General features: G+C 44.0%; 1 protein-coding gene across 2 annotated transcripts in view; it reads right to left on the reverse strand.

The window, feature by feature from the left end:
• SND1 (staphylococcal nuclease and tudor domain containing 1) overlaps nt 1-23,325 on the reverse strand; it is a 980,965-nt gene that overhangs the window by 461,471 nt on the left and 496,169 nt on the right. The window lies entirely within an intron of this gene.

Below are 23,325 nucleotides of genomic sequence, written 5' to 3' on the forward strand. Positions count from 1 at the left end.
GACACCGCTCATTAAGATCATGAATATGCGCATATTCATGATCTTAATGAACGGTGTCACATGACCGCTCAAGCAGGAAGAGGGTGCTGCGCCGGCGCCTGGAGTCGGGACAGAGCGCGAGGGATGTTGGCACGGCCGTGCAGTGGGACAGGTGAGTATGAGGGACGGAGGGGGGGGGGATGAAGGAGGACATAAGCCGGCGCGTCAAGCAGGAGCGGGTGCGGAGAGAAAAGCCTGCATACAGGGGGGAATATGAGCCATGCAGGGGGGAATATGAGCCATGCAGGAGGGAATATGAGCCATGCAGGGGGGAATATGAGCCATGCAGGGGGGAATATGAGCCATGCAGGGGGGAATATGAGCCATGCAGGGGGGAATATGAGCCATGCAGGGGGGAATATGAGCCATGCAGGAGGGAATATGAGCCATGCAGGGGGGAATATGAGCCATGCAGGGGGGAATATGAGCCATGCAGGGGGGAATATGAGCCATGCAGGGGGGAATATGAGCCATGCAGGGGGGAATATGAGCCATGCAGGGGGGAATATGAGCCATGCAGGGGGGAATATGAGCCATGCAGGGGGGAATATAAGCCATACAGGGGGAATATGAGCCATGCAGGAGGGAATATGAGCCATGCAGGAGGGAATATGAGCCATGCAGGGGGGAATATGAGCCATGCAGGGGGGAATATGAGCCATGCAGGGGGGAATATGAGCCATGCAGGGGGGAATATGAGCCATGCAGGGGGGAATATGAGCCATGCAGGGGGGAATATGAGCCATGCAGGGGGGAATATGAGCCATGCAGGGGGGAATATGAGCCATGCATGCAGGGGAAACTATGAGCCATGCAGGGGGGACTATGAGCCATGCATACAGGGGGGAATATAAGCCATGCTTGCAGGGGGGAATATAAGCCATGCATACAGGGGGGGGGGGGGGGGGATATGAGCCATGCATACAGGGGCGGACTATGAGCCATTCATACAGGGGGGAATATGAGCCATGCATACGGGGGGGGGGGGGGGGGGATATGAGCCATGCATACAGGGGGGGATATGAGCCATGCATAGGGGGGGGGGGGATATGAGCCATGCATACAGGGGGAGATATGAGTCATGCATACAGGAGGGGTAATATGAGCTATGTATATGGGATAGGAGGGAGATGAGCCATGCATACAGGAGGGGGGTCATTATACAGTATTGAGCATCATGTGTGGCCGTTATACAGTATGGAGCATCATATGTGGCCATTATACAGTATGAAGAACTGTGTGTGGCCATTATACAGTATGCAGCATCATGTGTGGCCATTATACAGTATGGAGCATCATATGTGGCCATTATACAGTATGGGGCATCATATGTGGCCATTATACACTATGGAGCATCATGTGTGGCCATTATACAGTATGCAGCATCATGTGTGGCCATTATACAGTATGGAGCATCATGTGTGGTGGCCGTAATACAGTATTGAGCATCATGCGTGGCCATATTTTTGTTTGCATATAATTATTGTATATAAAACAGTGTGATCAGCAGTGCTAAATGGCTGTGGTTGGGACTTGGATATGGGTGTGACTACTTGTGAAATGGGTCTGGTCAGAGGCGTGGCCTAAAATTTGCTGCGGCGCACTACGCGCACCGCAAACTTAATACCTCCTTCCCTTCAAAAGTTGGGAGGTATGGTACCACATTTGCCAGATCACGGCAAGTGCCGCAAATCCCATAGGGAATGAATGAGGCCGAACGCAGTGTTGCCATAAGTGATCCGTTACGCGGCAGATGCTGAAAAACTGCCCGATCTGCTGCAAAAGGCGACTTTCACATCAGCGATTCTTGCCAAAGTCACTGCCGATAATGTCATACTCACCAAAAGGGGAGGCAGCGCTAAAAGTGCCTAGGGCAGCAGAAACTCTAAATACGGCCCTGGGGGGCTACATTATATTCTGTGGGGGGACCGCATTATACTCAGGGTACTACATTATATTATGGGGGGCTACATCATACTATATGAGGGGTTACAGTATACTCTATGGGGGGCTGCATTATATTCTGTGGTGGGGCTGCATTATTCTCTCAGGGGACTACATAATATTATGGGGGCCACATCATACTATATGAGGGGGCTACAGTATACTCTATGGGGGGGCTGCATTATATTCTGTGGTGGAACTGCATTCTCTCAGGGGACTACATTATATTCTGTGGTGGGTGGCAATACACCCTATGGGGTGCTACATTATATTCTATGGTGGGGACTGCGTCATACCTGAGAGGGTTGCATTATATTTTGTGGGGTGCTGCATTATATTCTATGAGAGGGGACTGCATTATATTTTATGAGGGGGCTACATTATATTCTGTGAGGGGGCTACCCAACCCTTGCTACATTATTAAGACGTGAACTACCTTATATTATACCCGGATATTAGCGCTTTTTACCGCACAATTGGTGGTCTTGTATCTATTTCAATGTAGCTACATAGTGGGCCCCAAGAATGATTTTTTCTGGTGGGCCCAAGGTGCTCCAGTCCGAACATAGCTCTAAAGATGTATAGGACAGTCCTGCCACCACAGCAGTTTATTATCTATCCAGAAATAATGTTTTTTGTATTAACATACGGTAAATAATTTAAATTGATGACATAATTCAGGCATGGTAATAAAAACCATTTGATAACAATTTTACCAAATTTTATAAACATAATATATTTTGTTCTGTATGCAATCTGGCAACAAAAGAGTTACACTTAAGAGGCTGCAGAGAGAAAGCGGTTAAATAATGCACGGAGCATGAATATAGGGCAATCCTGAACTCCCCAGGCAGAGAATCCCAAAGACTCTCCATCCACTCCATGAGTCACACCGCTTGTACACAGGTCATGTTGGGTTCTCACTCTCCGCTCAGCCTCACAATGAAATTTGTTCATTCACGTTATTGTCCTGTACATACTGTGCCTGGATGATAACATTGTCTGCAGCTTCCATTCAAAGGCCGCCATGCAGCACAAAGTGCCAGGTCTCTAGCGTTTCTGGATATGTACAGACTTCTTGTCAAACGCGAGCCAGTGTTACTACTGTTATTTGTACTCCTCTTAAAGAGATGTACATGATATATTCAATGATAACAGAAAACATCTAGGAAAGCCAAACACATCCTTTCACAAACCTCATATTTTAAGGAGTTCTCGCCTTACAGATTAATACATTTAACTAATGAAAGAACGACTGCCAATACAAAGCTTTACAATATGTGACTAAATAAATTGTGCCAGTGGTGTGAGATTTCTAACTCAAATTGGTTAAACCCCCTGTAAAAGAAATTCTAATAATATCCATAACCTTAGATTAAGTCTGCCATTCACAAAGATCTATAAACACGTTATTACAGATGAGGGGGCTAACAGGAGAACCAAGGGGGGCATCACTGGGACTACAGAGGGGAGACACCTCTGCCTGGTAAACCTGAGCTTCAAAGGTGGTCTTTGGTGGCCTGCCTGGACATCTCCTATTTACCATGGGGGGGGGGGAAACAAGGTCTTTTATATGCATTGCATTCGCCTCCCCATTAGCCCATTGTCCAGAAACAGACACGGGGATGTCCGCAATACAACAGACTGTCCAGGAAAAGTGATCATAGGAACAGGCACATATACGATCGGCCAAACAATGGGAAGACATTCAACTGCTGAGTGTGATCCTTAAACTTTCCCTACCCTCAAGGAAACAGAAGAACAACTCTAGACATAAATGTTTTTTTATTTCTCCATTTTTATTTTAGAACGGTTTGGTTTATTTGCCTAATTTTCCTCTTTTTATTAATTTTCTTATAATCACTATACTTATTATATTAAATCTTTAATAAGCTTGGTCCTTGTATGCTCTAAATAATTCACAGTGTTTTGGATAGTGGGTGGCCTTGTGTCTGTCTGATAGAAGTGTATATTTTGAGGACTCATCATTCAGAATGATTGATGAGTGGTGGAAGTGTATCTGGGGTGTGTCTGTATTGGAGTGTGAATTATGCTCGCTTTACAGTCTATAATCAATAACGATTGCAGAATTAAGTGAGAAGAAAGATTAACCCTTGCAGTTGTACCCCAACCAAGTACTGAGAAGAGTGTACATGACACTTCTCCCTTCACCAAATAGTACATCACAGTGAGAAAGTACTTTCTACAAAGCACCATAATTTTACAGCATTGTGATGGTACATACAGCTGTACCCATACCATAGGGGGTTAAAGCAAGGACCAACAATACTGCAGATCACATTCATTTACCCTTAAGTGCCTCAGTCAATAACTATACTAGAATCTAAGTGGTTCTACAGAGGGTGAGGACTCTAGATGAGATATGTAGCATCATAGTTGTGATATGCACAGGGAAAGCTCTTGGTGCTCATGGAGAAGATTGTATAAATTATGTTTATTACATGGGATAGTGTATAGACAGCTTTTACATAAGTCTTCCATCACAGGTATACATCAGATCAATACGTCCGAGTCCTGAAATATGTCTCTGATGGAAGGTTCTGAATTGATGAGCTATGCATTGGGACTAAGCCAACAATGAAAAACAGCATAAAAAATATTAATGCACAGGGCTCTAATTATTTGATTTAGAGCAGAGATGGGGTTAGTGTAAAGATCCCGGTAGTCTAGGCCAGTAAAGGACTAATGTCCACATCCCTTGTCATCTAGGGCAGAGGTCCCCAACTCCAGTCCTCAAGGCCCACCAACAGGTCATGTTTTCAGGATTTCCTTTGCATTGCCCAGGTGATGCAATTATTACCTGGGCAAGACTAAGGAAATCCTGAAAACATGACATGTTGGTGGGCCTTGAGGACTGGAGTTGGGGACCTCTGATCTAGGGCAGTAAAGGGGTTAAGGTGAGGAAACTGGCTGGTCTAGGCAGTAAATGGGTTAAATGTGAGGAAACAAAGCGGTCCCTCCTGAGCTAGTGAGCTTCAGGCTGTGCAGCTAATAGGGAACAGTGCTGATGTTGCAGCCGGGGAGTTAATACAGATATTTAGTAATTTCTGCATTTATAATACAACATGCTTCTTACCTAAAACAGCATTGTTTTTTACTGAAATATATGTAAAAGTGCTAAATATCTCAAGCTTCACCAGTATGGTCTTCTCTAGTATATCCATGCCAAATCAAAATCATATTCAATAGATTTCCCCTTGTGGCAACGAGAGCAGCAGAATAAATGTACCCAATGGTCATTACTATGAAAATGCCCAAATGTCTTATGCTAAAGTAGAGAAGTGCATTGTATCCTCGTGTAGGCAGACTATAAACAACCATGACAAATTGGATATTAAAATTGAAGTAGCTATAATACTAGGCAGGAAAAGAGTAAATGCCATTTAATAATGTCAGTGGCTCCGCTAAGAACAATGCTTACTGTGGTCTGAACATTGGGTAGGTTAAAGGTATGATTTTTGTTCAGAAAAACGGCCTTCAAAAGCGTCCTGCACTCTGCAGCTTGCACTTTAAAGCCTCTCTGATCAGACACAAGGAGTCTTCTGCATAACTCCCAGGCAGCGTTAGGAGTTCCCCTGCTGCCAAACTGGTTTGATGAACAAACATCTGGTCAAAAAGAGAACGTGCACACACATGAGGGCAATGTTTGCCTAGACCCCAAAATAAATACAAATATATTGGCCTGCACTCTACAATTGAGTCGGGGTGCTGGTGTGACAGACCATAGGGTCTATAACAAGTATTAAAATAAAGTCCACCGCACTCCCTATGTGGAATATCTTATACAGAAATTCAATTTTTTGAAATTTGCTAATTTATTTTGTGCAAAAGAACAATCATTCAGGTATATCAGATCAAATCAAAAATTATTACAAAAATTGTGAATGCGACTCAATATGATTTCCGACGTTTCGACCCTTCCCGGGTCTTATTCTTGTAGTCGCACTTAGTCCAGGCTACGTGAATAGTTCTTAGAATAGAAATGATGTCCCTGTAATATTCAGGGGCAGGTATAGTCTTTTGGTATTTAAATGCAGCCTCGAGATTGATCTGTCTCTGGATGTGACCTTGATAAAGACCAATGGTGATGTTTCAGTGTCCTGCTGATGATTGTTATTTAGTTTAGGGGCTGGTTCGCCTTTCGGTACAATCTCCTCCGGCCGTAATGATTTATGTACTATAGGTAATAGGTAAGGTGCATGTAGCCTTCTGGGTATAGTGTTTCCAGGGAAAACCTTGGACTGTGGTAACAGCGGCGCATCCGCGTCTTGCTGTTGTTTGTAATGGTGTATAACCCTGTAGTGGCCGGTGAATCGCGCTCCTGTATCCTGATGTGAGGATACAGGAGCGCGATTCACCGGCCACTACAGGGTTATACACCATTACAAACAACAGCAAGACGCGGATGCGCCGCTGTTACCACAGTCCAAGGTTTTCCCTGGAAACACTATACCCAGAAGGCTACATGCACCTTACCTATTACCTATAGTACATAAATCATTACGGCCGGAGGAGATTGTACCGAAAGGCGAACCAGCCCCTAAACTAAATAACAATCATCAGCAGGACACTGAAACATCACCATTGGTCTTTATCAAGGTCACATCCAGAGACAGATCAATCTCGAGGCTGCATTTAAATACCAAAAGACTATACCTGCCCCTGAATATTACAGGGACATCATTTCTATTCTAAGAACTATTCACATAGCCTGGACTAAGTGCGACTACAAGAATAAGACCCGGGAAGGGTCGAAACGTCGGAAATCATATTGAGTCGCATTCACAATTTTTGTAATAATTTTTGATTTGATCTGATATACCTGAATGATTGTTCTTTTGCACAAAATAAATTAGCAAATTTCAAAAAATTGAATTTCTGTATAAGATATTCCACATAGGGAGTGCGGTGGACTTTATTTTAGACCCCAAAATAATGCGTCATGGGTGTCATCCAAATGCTGCAGCACTTATGTGCACACAGGTCTGTTAGAGCAGAATACAATGTTATACAGGGACAAAAACACAGCTGTCCGAACTTAGCCTAAAACAAAGGACTTTAACCCCTTAGTGACCTCCAATACGTCTTTTTACTGACCTCACAGATCAGACAATAGCATTCCCAGACGGGTGAAAATTCAGCAGTTCTCAGCTATACACTGAGGCTATGTGCACACGTTGCGGAATTTGCTGCGGATCCGCAGCTGCGGGTCCGCAGCAGTTTCCCATGAGTTTACAGTACAATGTAAACCTATGGGAAACTGAAAACGCTGTGCCCATGCTGCGGAAGAAAAAGTGCGGAAACGCAACGGTTTATATTCCGCAGCATGTCACTTCTTTGTGCGGATTCCGCAGCGGTTTTACACCTGCTCCATAATAGAAAACCGCAGGTGTAAAACCGCAGTGGAAACCGCACAAAAACCGCGGTAAATCCGCAGGAAAAACGCAGTGTTTTTGCCCTGCAGATTTATCAAATCCGCTGCGGGAAAATCCACAGAGGACCATTCTACATGTGCACATAACCTAAAGATGACACTGTGCTGCATCAGTTTTGATTGGTATTGGCACCAACCATGGTTTTTAACCCCTTAGATGCTGCTGTCAATAGTTACTACGGCATCTAGATTGTTACCAGAGTGTGGGGGCTTCCTCTTTAACCCCATCAGCAATCTGAGAAAATGATTTGGTGGTCCTGATGTTTGCCATGGCAATTCAAGGCCAAATAGTGGCCCTAGAGTCTGTGGCTATAGCGGCCTATTCAAAAGTTAGCCACATTTAGGTGGCGAAAATAATTTTTTTTCTTCCTGCCACTTTATATTAATTCATGAAAAGCAATCAAAGGGTTAAAAACTACCTGACAGCAGTTTTCAATATGTCGAGGGGTGCAGTTTTTAAATTGGTATTATTTTGGGGGATTTTGCGACATATAGGTCCATCAAAATCACTTCAAATCTGAATAGATCCCTAATAAAAAAAATAAGCTTTGTAAATTTTCTTGAAAAAAATAAAAAATTGATGCTACAATTTTTAACTTAACATCTTTATGAAATAAAAGATTATTTTAAAATCGGTGCTGGTGTAATGCAGACATGAGGTAAATGCTATTTAATGGCTATTTGATGTAGTATGACTATATGTATTATAGGTATAATCATTCAAAGGTTGAAAATTGCAAATTTTTCGAATTTAACAAATTTCTGATGTTTTCATAAATAAATACAGAAAATGTCAACATAAATTTACCTTTAAATTACAATGTGTCACGAAAAAAACACTCTCAAAATGACAGACCTGTTGAAGCGTTCCAGAGTTATTTCCACATAAAGTGACACTGGTCCGATTAAAAATTTGGCCTGGTCACTAGGGGGTTAATACAGGAATGGTTAAAATGGCTTTAAACGTCAATAGAGGCAGATTATGCTGAACTACAGTGACAGCTTCCCTTTAATTTTGTACATAAACACTTAAAAGTTGCAGGAAAATTGCATTAATTTCTATGGAAACTGGAACTTCTTGTCACAAATTACCTTAATACTCTATATGCAGTCTCAATTACAGTATTCCACATTACACTGATAACACTAATGGTTTCTGACTGCAGAGGAACTAATGTGTTAAGGGAACCTGTCAAAAGTTTCATGCTGCTCATGCAAGTCCAACAGGCTCAGCCCAGTTTGGCCAGTTTACTGAAAATATAAAGGGGTTCTGCAGGAATAGAAGAAAGTAAAAGAAATGCCATTAAAGGGAACCTGACACCAGGTTAGGCTAATAAGAGAGGCGGCCATCACCTTTCAGGGCTGATATACAGCGTTCTATAATGCTGAATATCTGCCCCATCCCGACTTGGAAGAGAAGAAAAATAACTTTTTATACTCACCTGTGGGGCGGTCCGGTCAGATGGGTGCCACTGGTTTTGGTCCGGTGCCTCCCATTTTCTTACGATCCATGCCCATCTGTTGCTTCGTGTGGATGACGCGTCCCTTCGTCATCCACACAGGCTCCTTGGCATCGCTCTCCTGCGCAGGCGCACTTCTCTGCCCTGTCGAGGGCAGAGCAAAGTACTGCAGTGTGCATGCGCTGGGGCTCTTTGACCTCTCCCGGCACCTGTGCACTGCAGTACTTTACTCTACCCTCAACACGGCAGAGAAGTACGCCTGCACAGGAGCGTGGTGCCGAGCAGATGCGTCATCCACACGAAGCAAGCATAGGATAGCGGCATAGCAAGAAGAAGGGAGGCGCCGGACCAAGTCAAGTCAGCAGTCTTCCCCATGATTGTGGAGCCTACTGAAACAGACCTTTGTAAACTCTTAGGGTACCGTCACACTATACGATTTACCTACGATCACGACCAGCGATATGACCTGGCCGTGATCGTAGGTAAATCGTAGTGTGGTCGCTGGGGAGCGGTCACACAGACAGCTCTCCAGCGACCAACGATGCTGAGGTACCCGGGTAACCAGGGTAAACATCGGGTTACTAAGCGCAGGACCGCTGTGCTCTGCTTTCACTTTACGGCCGGCAGTCACTGAGTGCGGGAAGCAGACGACAAGGGACCTGACGGACACCAGAATGTAAGTATGTGCTGTTTGTTTTTTTTTTAGTTTTACGCTTGTAACCAGGGTAAACATCGGGTTACTAAGCGCGGTCCTGCGCTTAGTAACCCGATGTTTACCCTGGTTACAAGCGAACGCATCGCTAGATCGCATCGCTAGATCGGTGTCACACACACCGATCTAGCGATGCCAGCGGGAGATCCAGCGACAAAAGAAAGTTCTACACGATCTGCTACGACGTACGATTCTCAGCAGGATCCCTGATCGCTGCTGCGTGTCAGACACAGCGATATCGTAACAATATCGCTGGAACGTCACGAATCGTACCGTCGTAGCTATCGAAATGGCAGTGTGTGACGGTACCCTTAGGAAACCTTTGCAGGTGTTTTGGGCAAATTATTCTAATTTACTGAGATAATGACTTTTGGGTTTTCATTGGTTGTAAGCCATAATCATCAACATTAACATAAATAAACACTTGAAATAGATCACTCTGTTTGTAATGACTCTATATATGAGTTTCACTTTTTGTATTGAAGAACTGAAATGTAATTAACTTTTTGATGATATTCTAATTTAGTGAGAAGCATGTGTATATAGCAATACTGTGGTAATGCTGTATCAATGACAGGCGAATTAGATGTACAAGTACAAGTCAGATGATCCCAGTCTCAGGACCCATAAGGGGACACAAAAATACAGTATAGCAAACAGGCAATCCCAGGATGTGTTGCGGCTGTCTAACAGCAGCGAGATATGCACCTCGGGTAAATGAACATATTATCTGAGCATATCCCGGATACTCTGATAACACCAAAGCATGATCAGATAATATCTTATCCCAGCATGTTTGTTCATCACTTCTCAACAGCCTCTGTTATTTTCAGTATTAGATCGGAAAATCCACATGAGCACATTTTCCTACACATGAAGGCGGGGTGTGGAGCTCCCTACTGCACATGCTCACACGTACACGTACATATCCTAGCATTTCTATACAGGTTTCCGGCAGTGTAGTAAGATGAGGTCTTTTTAATGTGCTTTATACAAACATGTACTAAACAAATGATATGTTATTGAAAATAATTTACTGACTATTACATTTTTTACTATTCCCTTTATGTCAGTGTTTTCCAACTCCAGTCCTCAAAGCACACCAACAAATCAGGTCATAATTTCATTGCTTTTGCAAAAATCTTGAAAACCTGATCTGTTTTGGGCCTTTAAGACTGGAGTAGGGGAAAATTGCTAAAGTCCATTTGAAACAAACCATAGCGCTGATGATCAGGAACATAACTGTAGTGAGGGCATATTTAGATAAAGTCAGGCGATGATTACAACTTTATCCTACAATTAAACACAACATTCCATCCTAAATATTATACATCGGTTTGCATCAGCATCACTGTGGACATCTAAATCTCAGAAAACTACATTAGCAGCTCAGCCAGCCACATCATGCCCACCACATTGTGGAAGCTTCCACAACCATAGCTCATGCAGATTACCCATCAACTGGACTTCCGCAAAAATTACTAAGTTACAGTAGGAAAAGAAAAAATATTTACCAAAATTGGTTGCTATTAACTAAACCTGCAACTGCAATAAAGACCAACAAGACCAAACAATAAGACCAACAACTGCAGTCAAGACTAATCAGACCAAGTAATAAGAAAATTTCAAGTATTTTTTTGTCAATTACCGTATATACTCGAGTATAAGCCGAGATTTTCAGCCCAAATTATTGGGCTGAAAGTGCCCCTCTCGGCTTATACTCAAGTCAAGGTGGGTGGCAGGGTCGGCGGGTGAGGGGGAGAGGGCGTTGAGGTATACTTACCTAGTCCCGGCGATCCTGGCGCTGTCCCCGCCTGTCACACGGTCTTCTGTGCTGCAGCTTCTTCCCCTCTTCAGCGGTCACGTGGGACCGCTCATTAGAGAAATGAATAAGCGGCTCCACCTTCCATAGGGGTGGAGCCGCCTATTCATTTCTCTAATCAGCGGTAACGGTGACCGCTGATAGAGAAAGAAGCTGCGGCACCGAAGACCGTGGGACAGACAGAGGGAGCCGGACGTCGGGACCAGGTAAGTATGTCATATTTACCTATCCCCGTTCCAGCCGCCGGGCGCCGCTCCATCTTCCCGGCGTCTCTGCGCTCTGACTGTTCAGGTCAGAGGGCGCGATGACGCATAGTGTGCGCGGCGCCCTCTGCCTGATCAGTCAGTGCGGAGAGACGCCGGGACGAGACGCCGGGACCGGACGCGGGAACGAGACGCCGGGAGCTGCAATCAAGAGAGGTGAGTATGGCTTTTTTTTTTTTTTTTTATTGCAGCAGCGGCACAGATTTATGTGGAGCATCTATGGGGCAGTATGAACGGTGCAGAGCACTATATGGGGCACAGATATGGGGGCAGTATGAACGGTGCAGAGCATATATGGGGCACAGATATGGGGGCATTATGAACGGTGCAGAGCATATATGGGGCACAGATATGGGGGCAGTATGAAGGGTGCACAGCACTATATGGGGCACAGATATGGGGGCAGTATGAACGGTGCAGAGTACTATATGGGGCACAGATATGGGGGCAATATGAACGGTGCAGAGCACTATATGGGGCACAGATATGGGGGCAGTATGAACGGTGCAGAGCACTATATGGGGCACAGATATGGGGGCAGTATGAACGGTGCAGAGCACTATATGGGGCACAGATATGGGGGCAATATGAACGGTGCAGAGCACTATATGGGGCACAGATATGGGGAAATATGAACGGTGCAGAGCATACAGGGCACAGATATGGGGCAATATGAACGGTGCAGAGCACTATATGGCACAGATATGGGGAAATATGAACGGTGCAGAGCACTATATGGCAGAGCTATGGGGAAATATGAACGGTGCAGAGCACTATATGGCAGAGCTATGGGGCAATAATGAACGGTGCAGAGCACTATATGGCAGAGCTATGGGGCAATAATGAACGGTGCAGAGCACTATATGGCACAGCTATGGGGCAATAATGAACGGTGCAGAGCACTATATGGCACAGCTATGGGGAAATAATGAACGGTGCAGAGCACTATATGGCACAGCTATGGGGAAATAATGATCTATTTTTATTTTTGAAATTCACCGGTAAATGCTGCATTTCCACCCTAGGCTTATACTCGAGTCAACAGGTTTTCCCAGTTTTTTTGTGGCAAAATTAGGGGGGTCGGCTTATACTCGGGTCGGCTTATACTCGAGTATATACGGTAGATACTATGGTCCTGATTCATGATGATGGGGCAGGAGTGCGAGGTGTCTCATTCATTAAGAGGCACAAGCCTGTAAAGAAACAGGTAAAGCCTCACATATCCATGTGCACCTCGCCTCAAATCTTCCTTGAGGGACTGGAGTAAGATTTGTGGTGTTAGGTATGCCACCGCTCATCATGAATTTGATGAGTGAGGGGGTGCCATGCCCGGCCTCAGCTCTCTCAATTTTGTTAGAACTAGGCAAAATTACGTGAAACCGCCATAAGTTACTACATTTTTGTGATGCCTCGCGTCAGGCACAATTTTTGTGACTTTCCAAAGCCTTTTATGTCAGTTTTCTGACATTAAACCTGTGATGAATCAGAGCCTACGATCATGCAATTGTAAGGGGGAGAAACTAACCAGGTTTGCCTCATTCGTAATGGTCCAGAACCATTGGGTCTGTCACCTAGGATAAAGGGGGAGAGCTTGGGGTGTCCCTGAGCTCAAGAGAAGGGTGTGTGGCTAAACAGGCAGTTAATGGGAGTGCAGAAATTCAAACAGTTGAGGCGGGAACGGCGCGCAGGAGTCCTGTCAGAAAAGATCAGCTGTGAGGCGACGGGGTGGTGCTGACTGGAGCTGGGGACGAGACGGCGCGCTGACAGGAGCCGACAGATGGGGTCCCACTGACACTTCGGAGATACTGCTGCCCACGCTAACACCGCTGTTCCCGCTTACATCACAGACATTTACAAGACTGCTGACGCGGCAGACTACGTTAACAAATCCATCCTGGCCGATGATCGTGAGAGGCAAGGTCTCTGTACGGGATACAGGAGCTGAACAGTACAGCGCAGCGGACCGGGCTGGCCATTATAAACGGTGTTGGGGCAGTGTCATAGGCCCCACTAGTGTAAGGGCTCTCACCGCTGAGAGAAGAGATTATTCCCCCTTCCTTACTTCATCCGTTGAGGCCAGTGCCCGTGCTGGAGCCACAGAATTATCGCCGGGACTACAACAGGACAATGCCAAAGTCAGGACCAAAAGAGAGCACCAACATCGTCAGGACCACCAAAGGACACCATCAACGTCAGGGAAGTTTTCTACCATTCTCTCCAGAACTGTGATAAATCCCCTTTAAGCATAATGTAACGGTCCCAGTTGCGGACAGGAGCACATCCGTGATCGGAGCCCAAAATTGTTAGGGTATGTGCACAAGTTGCAGATTTGCCTGCGGATTTTTCTGCACTAAATCCGCAGCTCTTGGCAGAAAACGCAGGTGTGCTTTTGATGCGTTGTTGAAAGCTAAATAAAGATGTATTAGGCTGGTTTCACATTTGCGTTTTTTGCCGCAGCATTTGTACCGCATATAAACGCATGCGTCGTGTTTTTCTATATTTAACATTAAAAATGCATGCTTTTTTTTGTTCGTGTTTTGCCGCGTTTAACGACGCATGCGTCTTTTTGTCACTTGCGGCTTGGCGCAGAAATGCAACATGTAGTAATTTTAGAGGTGTCTATTTGCCGCCAGGAAACGCATGCGTTCGATTGCTCACGGATGGACTCTACATGCCTGGCTCCCACTGTGAAGCATGGAGGAGGAGGTGTGATGGTGTGGGGGTGCTTTGCTGGTGACACTGTTGGGGATTTATTCAAAATTGAAGGCATACTGAACCAGCATGGCTACCACAGCATCTTGCAGCGGCATGCTATTCCATCTGGTTTGCGTTTAGTTGGACCATCATTTATTTTTCAACAGGACAATGACCCGAAACACACCTGCAGGCTATGTAAGGGCTATTTGACCAAGAAGGAGAGTGATGGGGTGCTATGCCAGATGACCTGGACTCCACAGTCACCCGACTTGAACCCAATCGAGATGGTTTGGGGTGAGCTGGGCCGCAGAATGAAGGCAAAAGGGAAAACAAGTGCTAAGCATCTCTGGGAACTCCTTCAAGATTGTTGGAAGACAATTCCCGGTGACTACCTCTTAAAGCTCATCAAGAGAATGCCAAGAGTGTGCAAAGCAGTCGTCAAAGCAAAAGGTGGCTACTTTGATGAACCTAGAATATAAGACATATTTTCAGTTGTTTCACACTTTTTTGTTAAGTATATAATTCCACATGTGTTAATTCATAGTTTTGATGCCTTCAGTGTGAATGTACAATTTTCATAGTCAAGAAAATACAGAAAAATCTTTAAATGAGAAGGTGTGTCCAAACGTTTGGTCTGTACTTTATGTTATATGTTGTATGTACTGTTATATTTTGTATGTTATATGTTGCATGTTGTTATACAGTTAGGGCCAGAAATATTTGGACAGTGACACAATTTTCGCGAGTTGGGCTCTGCATGCCACCACATTGGATTTGAAATGAAACCTCTACAACAGAATTCAAGTGCAGATTGTAACGTTTAATTTGAAGGGTTGAACGAAAATATCTGATAGAAAATGTAGGAATTGTACACATTTCTTTACAAACACTCCACATTTTAGGAGGTCAAAAGTAATTGGACAAATAAACATAACCCAAACAAAATATTTTTATTTTCAATATTTTGTTGCAAATCCTTTGGAGGCAATCACTGCCTTAAGTCTGGAACCCATGGACATCACCAAACGCTGGGTTTCCTCCTTAATGCTTTGCCAGGCCTTTACAGCCGCAGCCTTCAGGTCTTGCTTGTTTGTGGGTCTTTCCGTCTTAAGTCTGGATTTGAGCAAGTGAAATGCATGCTCAATTGGGTTTAGATCTTGAGATTGACTTGGCCATTGCAGAATGTTCCACTTTTTGGCACTCATGAACTCCTGGGTAGCTTTGGCTGTATGCTTGGGGTCATTGTCCATCTGTACTATGAAGCGCCGTCCAATCAACTTTGCAGCATTTGGCTGAATCTGGGCTGAAAGTATATCCCGGTACACTTCAGAATTCATCCGGCTACTCTTGTCTGCTCTTATGTCATCAATAAACACAAGTGACCCAGTGCCATTGAAAGCCATGCATGCCCATGCCATCACGTTGCCTCCACCATGTTTTACAGAGGATGTGGTGTGCCTTTGATCATGTGCCGTTCCCTTTCTTCTCCAAACTTTTTTCTTCCCGTCATTCTGGTACAGGTTGATCTTTGTCTCATCTGTCCATAGAATACTTTTCCAGAACTGAGCTGGCTTCTTGAGGTGTTTTTCTGCAAATTTAACTCTGGCCTGTCTATTTTTGGTATTGATGAATGGTTTGCATCTAGATGTGAACCCTTTGTATTTACTGTCATGGAGTCTTCTCTTTACTGTTGACTTAGAGACAGATACACCTACTTCACTGAGAGTGTTCTGGACTTCAGTTGATGTTGTGAATGGGTTCTTCTTCACCAAATTAAGTATGCGGCGATCATCCACCACTGTTGTCATCCGTGGACGCCCAGGCCTTTTTGAGTTCCCAAGCTCACCAGTCAATTCCTTTTTTCTCAGAATGTACCCAACTGTTGATTTTGCTACTCCAAGCATGTCTGCTATCTCTCTGATGGATTTTTTCTTTTTTTTCAGCCTCAGGATGTTCTGCTTCACCTCAATTGAGAGTTCCTTTGACCGCATGTTGTCTGCTCACAGCAACAGCTTCCAAATGCAAAGCCACACACCTGGAATCCACCCCTGACCTTTTAACTACTTCATTGATTACAGGTTAACGAGGGAGACGCCTTTAGAGTTAATTGCAGCCCTTAGAGTCCATTGTCCAATTACTTTTGGTCCCTTGAAAAAGAGGACGCTATGCATTACAGAGCTATGATTCCTAAACCCTTTCTCCGATTTGGATGTGGAAACTATCATATTGCAGCTGGGAGTGTGCACTTTCAGCCCATATTACATATATAATTGTATTTCTGAACATGTTTTTGTAAACAGCTAAAATAACAAAACTTGTGTCACTGTCCAAATATTTCTGGCCCTATCTGTATGTTGTATGTTGTTATATTTTGTATGTTCTGTTACATGTTATATGTACTGCTATATGTTGTATGTTCTGTTGTATGTACTGTTGTATGTACTGTTATATGTTGTATGTACCGTTGTAAATCCTGTTATATGTTATATGTACTGTTATATGTTGTATGTACTGTTATATGTTGTATGTACTGTTATATGTCGTATGTTATATGTTGTATGTACTGTTATATGTTGTATGTTATATGTTGCATGTACTGTTATATGTTGTATGTTATATGTTGCATGTACTGTTATATGTTGTATATTATATGTTGCATGTTATATGTTGTATGTTCTGTTATATTTTGTATGTTCTGTAATATGTTCTGTTATATTTTGTATGTACTACTGTCCCATCATTGGGAGCTAATGTGTAACTCACTGTCACTGTAGCAGGCATAGCCCGATGGGACTTGTAGTCACATCGGACGATGCCTGCACACACACACCCCAAAAGACACAGCAGACCCCTGACAGCCCCGCACAGACCCCCGGCAGCCCGCACAGATCCCCGGCAGCCCGGCACAGACCCCCAACAACCCACACAGACCCCCGACAACCCCGGCAGACCCCCACAGACCCCCGACAGCCCCAGCACACCCCCGAAAGCCCCACACAGACCCTCCCGAGAACCCCGTACACACAGACATGCACAGTCTCCGCCACACAATCCCCCCTTCCGATCTGCAGCGTTTCACCCGCAGCTAAACCGTAGATCTTTTTTTACATCTGCGGTTTTGCTGCGGATGTGCCTGACTCAATGCCAGTCAATGGGTGCAGAAACGCTGCAGATACGAACAAAGAATTGACATGCTGCGGGAAAAAAAAACGCTCTATTTCTGCGCGTTTTTTTCCGCAGCATGTGCACAGCGGATTTCGTTTTCCATAGTTTTACATGGTACTGTAAACAGCATGGAAAAGTGCTGCAGATCCACAGCGTCAAAAACGCAGCGGATCCGCTGTAAAATCCGCAACGTGTGAACATGGCCTTAAGTGCATAGTTTACATTTTTTTCCTCTTTAATATATTCTGTTTGAGAAACACGGGTATTACATACCTGGTAATGTGTTTTTTCATGAGACATGACGGCACCACGAGAGAGGGGATCCGCCCATCAAGGACAGGAAACCTTCAAGATAAAAGGGGCGGCTCCTCTTTCCTCATCAGTTGTTTTACAGAGTACGAGAGGAACTCCGCTGGTTAGTGTACACATAAATAATACATCCTACACGGTTCTATTCACCGATACCCCAGGGAGTCTATAATACAAATAATGCTAATAATGCACCCAACTAATGACGTGATCAAAAGGGTGGGAATATAAGGGTGCCGTCATGTCTCATGAAAAAACACATTACCAGGTATGTAATACCCGTGTTTTTCCATCATACATGACGGCACGAGAGAGTTACAGAGATTTGTATTCTCTTCTAGGGAGGGATCACTGCTTGTAACACTCTTCTCCCAAAAGTGAGATCAGAGGTAGCAGATAGGTCTAGCCTATAATGTTTAAAGAATGTAGACGGAGAGGACCAAGTGGCCACCTTACAGATTTGGTCGATGGTAGCATCTGCTCTCTCCGCCCACGACGTCGCCATGGCCCTCGTGGAGTGGGCTTTCAGACCCTGTGGAACAACCCTGCCTGCACTACTATATGCTAGAATAATGGCCTCTCTCACCCATCTAGCTATAGTCTGTTTTGAGGCTTTAAGGCCCTTTCTTGACCCCTGGAACGAAACAAATAAAGCCCCCTGCTTCCTCCAGGATCTTTTTGCTCTACCTGTTCTTCCATCTTGAGGGTTCCCCATCAAGGACACGAAACCAACTGATGTGGAGAGAGGAGTCGCCCCTTTTATCTTGAAGGTTTCCTGTCCTTGATGGGCGGATCCCCTCTCTCGTGGTGCCGTCCTGTATGATGGAAAAAATTTCTTCATACCCTTGTTTATATACATCTCCCTGCGAGGAGTTACGGTTTGTTAAATAAATCCCCTTGTTGAGCCTTGATCTGCCTTTTTGTCCGTACTGCATCCCGTAAAATGCTTATACAATTATATGCATTCATTTAAACCAAAATTCAGACTTCACAACCCTGCTGATGGAGGTTTCTAGTCAATATTTTGTTGGAATGCGGCTGAACAGAGCCTGCTTGCATCAAGAACTGCAGTAATTTCTAATAAAAGTTCTCATGCCAGCTTTCTAGCATGGAAGACACTTGCTCTCATCGCTCTACAGCCCGGAGATACAAAGTGTTGTTAAGTAATACAAACGCACATTGCCTAATAAACACATGCCAGATTCTCCCTCTCAACAGGAGGCATTGATTTTCCTTTGCCTTTTTCTACAGCAATATTTTAACAGCGCTCCTTGCAACATTTTATTGGCTGGTTAGACTTTGTATCTGCAGGATCCTACATTTATCACTTGTGCTAAAACAGAGAACATTACATGGAATACATGAGCCTACAGGCAGAAGATGAGAAAGAAAGAAAAGCTTCTTTGCAGCCAACATAGATGGCATTTAAAGGGATGATATCAGAATTTCATGGGATTAACATGAGAAAACTTAAAGCATTTTAGTGCCCAAGTCTCATTTTTCAAAACGGACATGTCACTATATAGTCATGGCCAAAAGCGTTAGCACCGTTAAAATTGTTGCAAAAAATGAAGTATTTCTCCCAGAAAGTATTGCAATTACACATTGTGTTATACACATGTTTATTTCCTTTGTGTGTATTGGAAAATGATCTGGTCAAAATTGTTGACACCCTCAACTTAAAGGGAACATGTCACGCCCCCCTCCTCCCCCACCCCCCCCACCCCCCATGGCCATATTAAGGTAAAAGAGCCACCTTCAGCAGCACTAAGGCTGCATTCTGTGAAGGTGGCTCTTATGCTTAGTATCCCTAGGAATGCTGAAATAATGACTTTTATAAATTTGGCGCCATATCTCTATTGAGTCAGGGAGGTATGATTTCTCCAACTCAAGCACCTCGCGGCCGTCCATCATCCCACCGGGCGCCGCCTCCTCCTCTCTGTCTTGTGCTGTCACCCGTGCTCTGCAATCATTTCTCGGGCATGCGCCACGCTGCCCCGGAACTTACATCAAGTGATGTAAGTAGATCGCGCCTGTGCACAGCAGAGGCCTGAGATCCCGCCCCGCAGTGTTATGATGTATTCACACTGCGGGGCTGGGATAATGGCGCTGTCCACCCTGATGCGCGTTTCGGTGATGAAGGCTGATGCCAAAACAAGCGTCAGGATGGATGCATCCACGGGACGGTCACATTCACAGGACATCTGACGACCCTCCCTTCTCCACTTTCTAGCACTTTCTTTTTCATTTTGGCAGTATGGTATTATCCCACACCAATTCAGAGGATTACCTTTTTGCTACACACCATGCGTTCTCTATTTGATTCATAGTGATAGTATATGCACTGGCACTTTATATAGTCCTACTTTTACCATACTTTCTCTGATATATGTAACTTGCCACTATATTTGGGTCTAAAATCATTTAAAATTATTTATATTACTGTAATCGTCCATTTTTTAGTCTCCTGGCAGCACAGCACATAAGCACTTTTACAATTTTCCCATTGATGACATTGTAAACCATTGTCCGCTGCTACTACTCCATTCCCTATTCTCAGTTTGTCCCGTTTGTATTGCGTCCTTTTTCTTCCCTGGTTATTTGTGTCGACCTGCACCTGATTTTAATGTATTTTCTCACACAATTTAGGTTTTAAACTCAATTTCTTTCTCTGTTTATGATTAAATTTAATTTGCCAAATGGTTGCCCATTTGGTCATCTTATCCTGATAGTTTTGTAATATTGCACTATCATGCTCAGTTTTTAATAGCCTACACAGTTTGCTAAGACTGACACTTTAAAAAGGTAGTTAAGTAGGACGTCATAGGAAAAACAAAAGGTGCAAAGTGGCAGACAATATGTTGATCCATGTGGAGGAAAAACGGTTGCTAATAATTCTAGATAAAACATTTATAGAATAGTAGAGCAATTAGTGGAAAATGCATAACCCCAAGAAAAATATAAATGGAATAAACTTTATGGAGTGATCGCTAACTCCGCAACTGAGAGGTAAAAGCATGGTCATGTTAAATAGTTAATAAACATCGAAATGCAGCCTTCCAATAAGAAATAGATACCCATCCTAAGGGAACACACACCCAATGTGCGCTTCGCCAAGGTTTCATCTAGGAGGGCATACTTTATGCAAATGATTATGGCGCAGCCATCTTCCTGACCCTGGTCAAGGGCGGAGCTCGGCGGACTACAGAAGGTGAGAATAGCAGGTTTTTTTGTTTTTTTTAACATTACATCTTTTTACTATTGATGCTGCATAGGCATTGGGGACACACAGGGTTAATAGCAGCGGTAACGGAGTGCGTTACCCGCAGCATAACGCGGTCCGTTACCGCTGGCATTAACCCTGTGTGAGCGGTGACTGGAGGGGAGTATGCGGGCACCGGGCACTGACTGCAGGGGAGTAGGGAGGGACTAATCGGACTGTGCCCGTCGCTGATTGGTCGCGGCAGCCATGACAGGCAGCTGGCGAGACCAATCAGCGACGCGGGATTTCCATTTCAGAAGTTGCAGACAGAAAGACAGACAGACAGACGAAAGTACTCCTTAGACAATTATATATATAGATTGTAATCCTTTCAGTTGTGAGGTGACACTGAAAATTTATCTCTACACATCAGGAAGTGCCAGTCTATTATGATGCTCAGTTGTCATAGAAAACAATATGATTTTTTTTTTTTTTTAAACTAAAGCTTTATGAAAACTAAAAACAATTATCCAAACTCTTGAAAAAAACTGATTTACACAACAGGTCATATTTTGTATTGTAATTATTCATGCATTTATTGGGTGGATTGTCACCGAAGACATAGGCGCTAGTGACATCCATCAACATACGGTGGGAAGGCTTGGCACACTGAGCACTAGCCAAGTTACTGGGCTGGGAATACTGATGATAGACAGATCAGCACTTCTTTTGAATTAATATGCACAAGCTGCAGGGCTAATCGGGAAATAGAAGGCAAGAGAGCAGCAAGAAGCAATGTTAACCCTCTCTTCTAACAACTGCACCAATTATCAAAACAAAGCAGCGGTGCAGTTACCTTTTGATAAAATATTATTACAGTAACAGCAAGAGGTTAATGTGATTTTGAATATTCTCCACTATAAAAGTAATACATGCAGCTTATCAAATTCCTCTGACTACACCAGTTTATACAGCAGAGATGGCAATAAGACACAGCGCACTATTTATTAAATAACCCCATTCCCCGCAGTCTCCTAACTGGAATATACCACCAGTGCAAGGATCCAATACTACAGGAGCTATAGAGGCACAGTTTGGAGAACAGCCACTATTCCAGCAGATGCCTTCAGACTTTCAAAGGGATTAAATAAGTGGGAACTTAACTATGTTACATATTTTTTGATTGATGGAAAAAGAAATCTAATCACCTGGTGATTGCATGAAGGTTGAGCACCAATGCTCTATAATCATGCTCTTTAATCTACAGAGGGGATGTGGGCGGAGAGCACAAAAATCATATTCTCATTGCTCTCTCATTGACCATAAAGCTTTTACATCCACCCATCTTTAAACAAAATTGGACAGCAGACACGCGACAGATACTGACATACAATCGTCACACCCAATTGTGCATAACTAAATTGTTTGAACATTGTAGGTATCCTATAAACTGTGCAATTAACAATGAAGTCTTATCTTAAGAAACTGGAAGGAAACCATTTCAGCGCCTTCTCTGTAGCCACATTGGTTAGCACTTTTTTCTTTGCTTATTAATAGTAAACACTCACTTTGTAAGGCTGGGTTTACACGAGTGTATTTCACAGTCCGTATCTAGACTATAATGCTTGGACTGACCGAGGTTCTTTCAACCCAAAATTGCAGTCACACAACGTGTATAGGAGGCTGTAAATCAGGTCGGAAGAGATCAGTCCGAGCATTATAGTCTGCATGCGGACAGTGAAATACGCTTATGTGAACCCAGCCTAATGCAGACTTGAGTTTTTTATGATGTGGAGTTGAAAACCTCACAGGCTGAAAATACGTCTGGCAGAGTTCTGGGAGACACAGCTCAGTTAAGAAGCATGGTAGTTAACTGGAATAATGAACACATGGAGACAGCCTCACAGTCTCAGATTGGATAGCTGCGCTGTCAATCAACACATTGACAGCTCAGCACACCCCTGTACCAGACTGGATGGCCAAGCTGTCAATAACTGCATCCTAGACACACTGAGGGTTGGAACAGTGACAGCCACCTGTTGGAAGTAGCAATCTTACAAGTCACAATCAACCCTTTAACGAGTCTTGCAATAGGACTTAGGATAAAAGCCAAATCAGTATCTCAATTTGCAGACACAGTGTTTCGGGGTATTGGCCCTTGTCAGTGCAAAGTATGGGAACCGATTTGGCTAGGTGACACCCCAGCCCAGAAGGATTATTTTAACAAACCAGAGATTACTGCAGTCATAAAATATGA

Source organism: Ranitomeya imitator, chromosome 4 (assembly GCF_032444005.1).
Source record: "Ranitomeya imitator isolate aRanImi1 chromosome 4, aRanImi1.pri, whole genome shotgun sequence".
Classification (NCBI taxonomy): domain Eukaryota; kingdom Metazoa; phylum Chordata; class Amphibia; order Anura; family Dendrobatidae; genus Ranitomeya; species Ranitomeya imitator.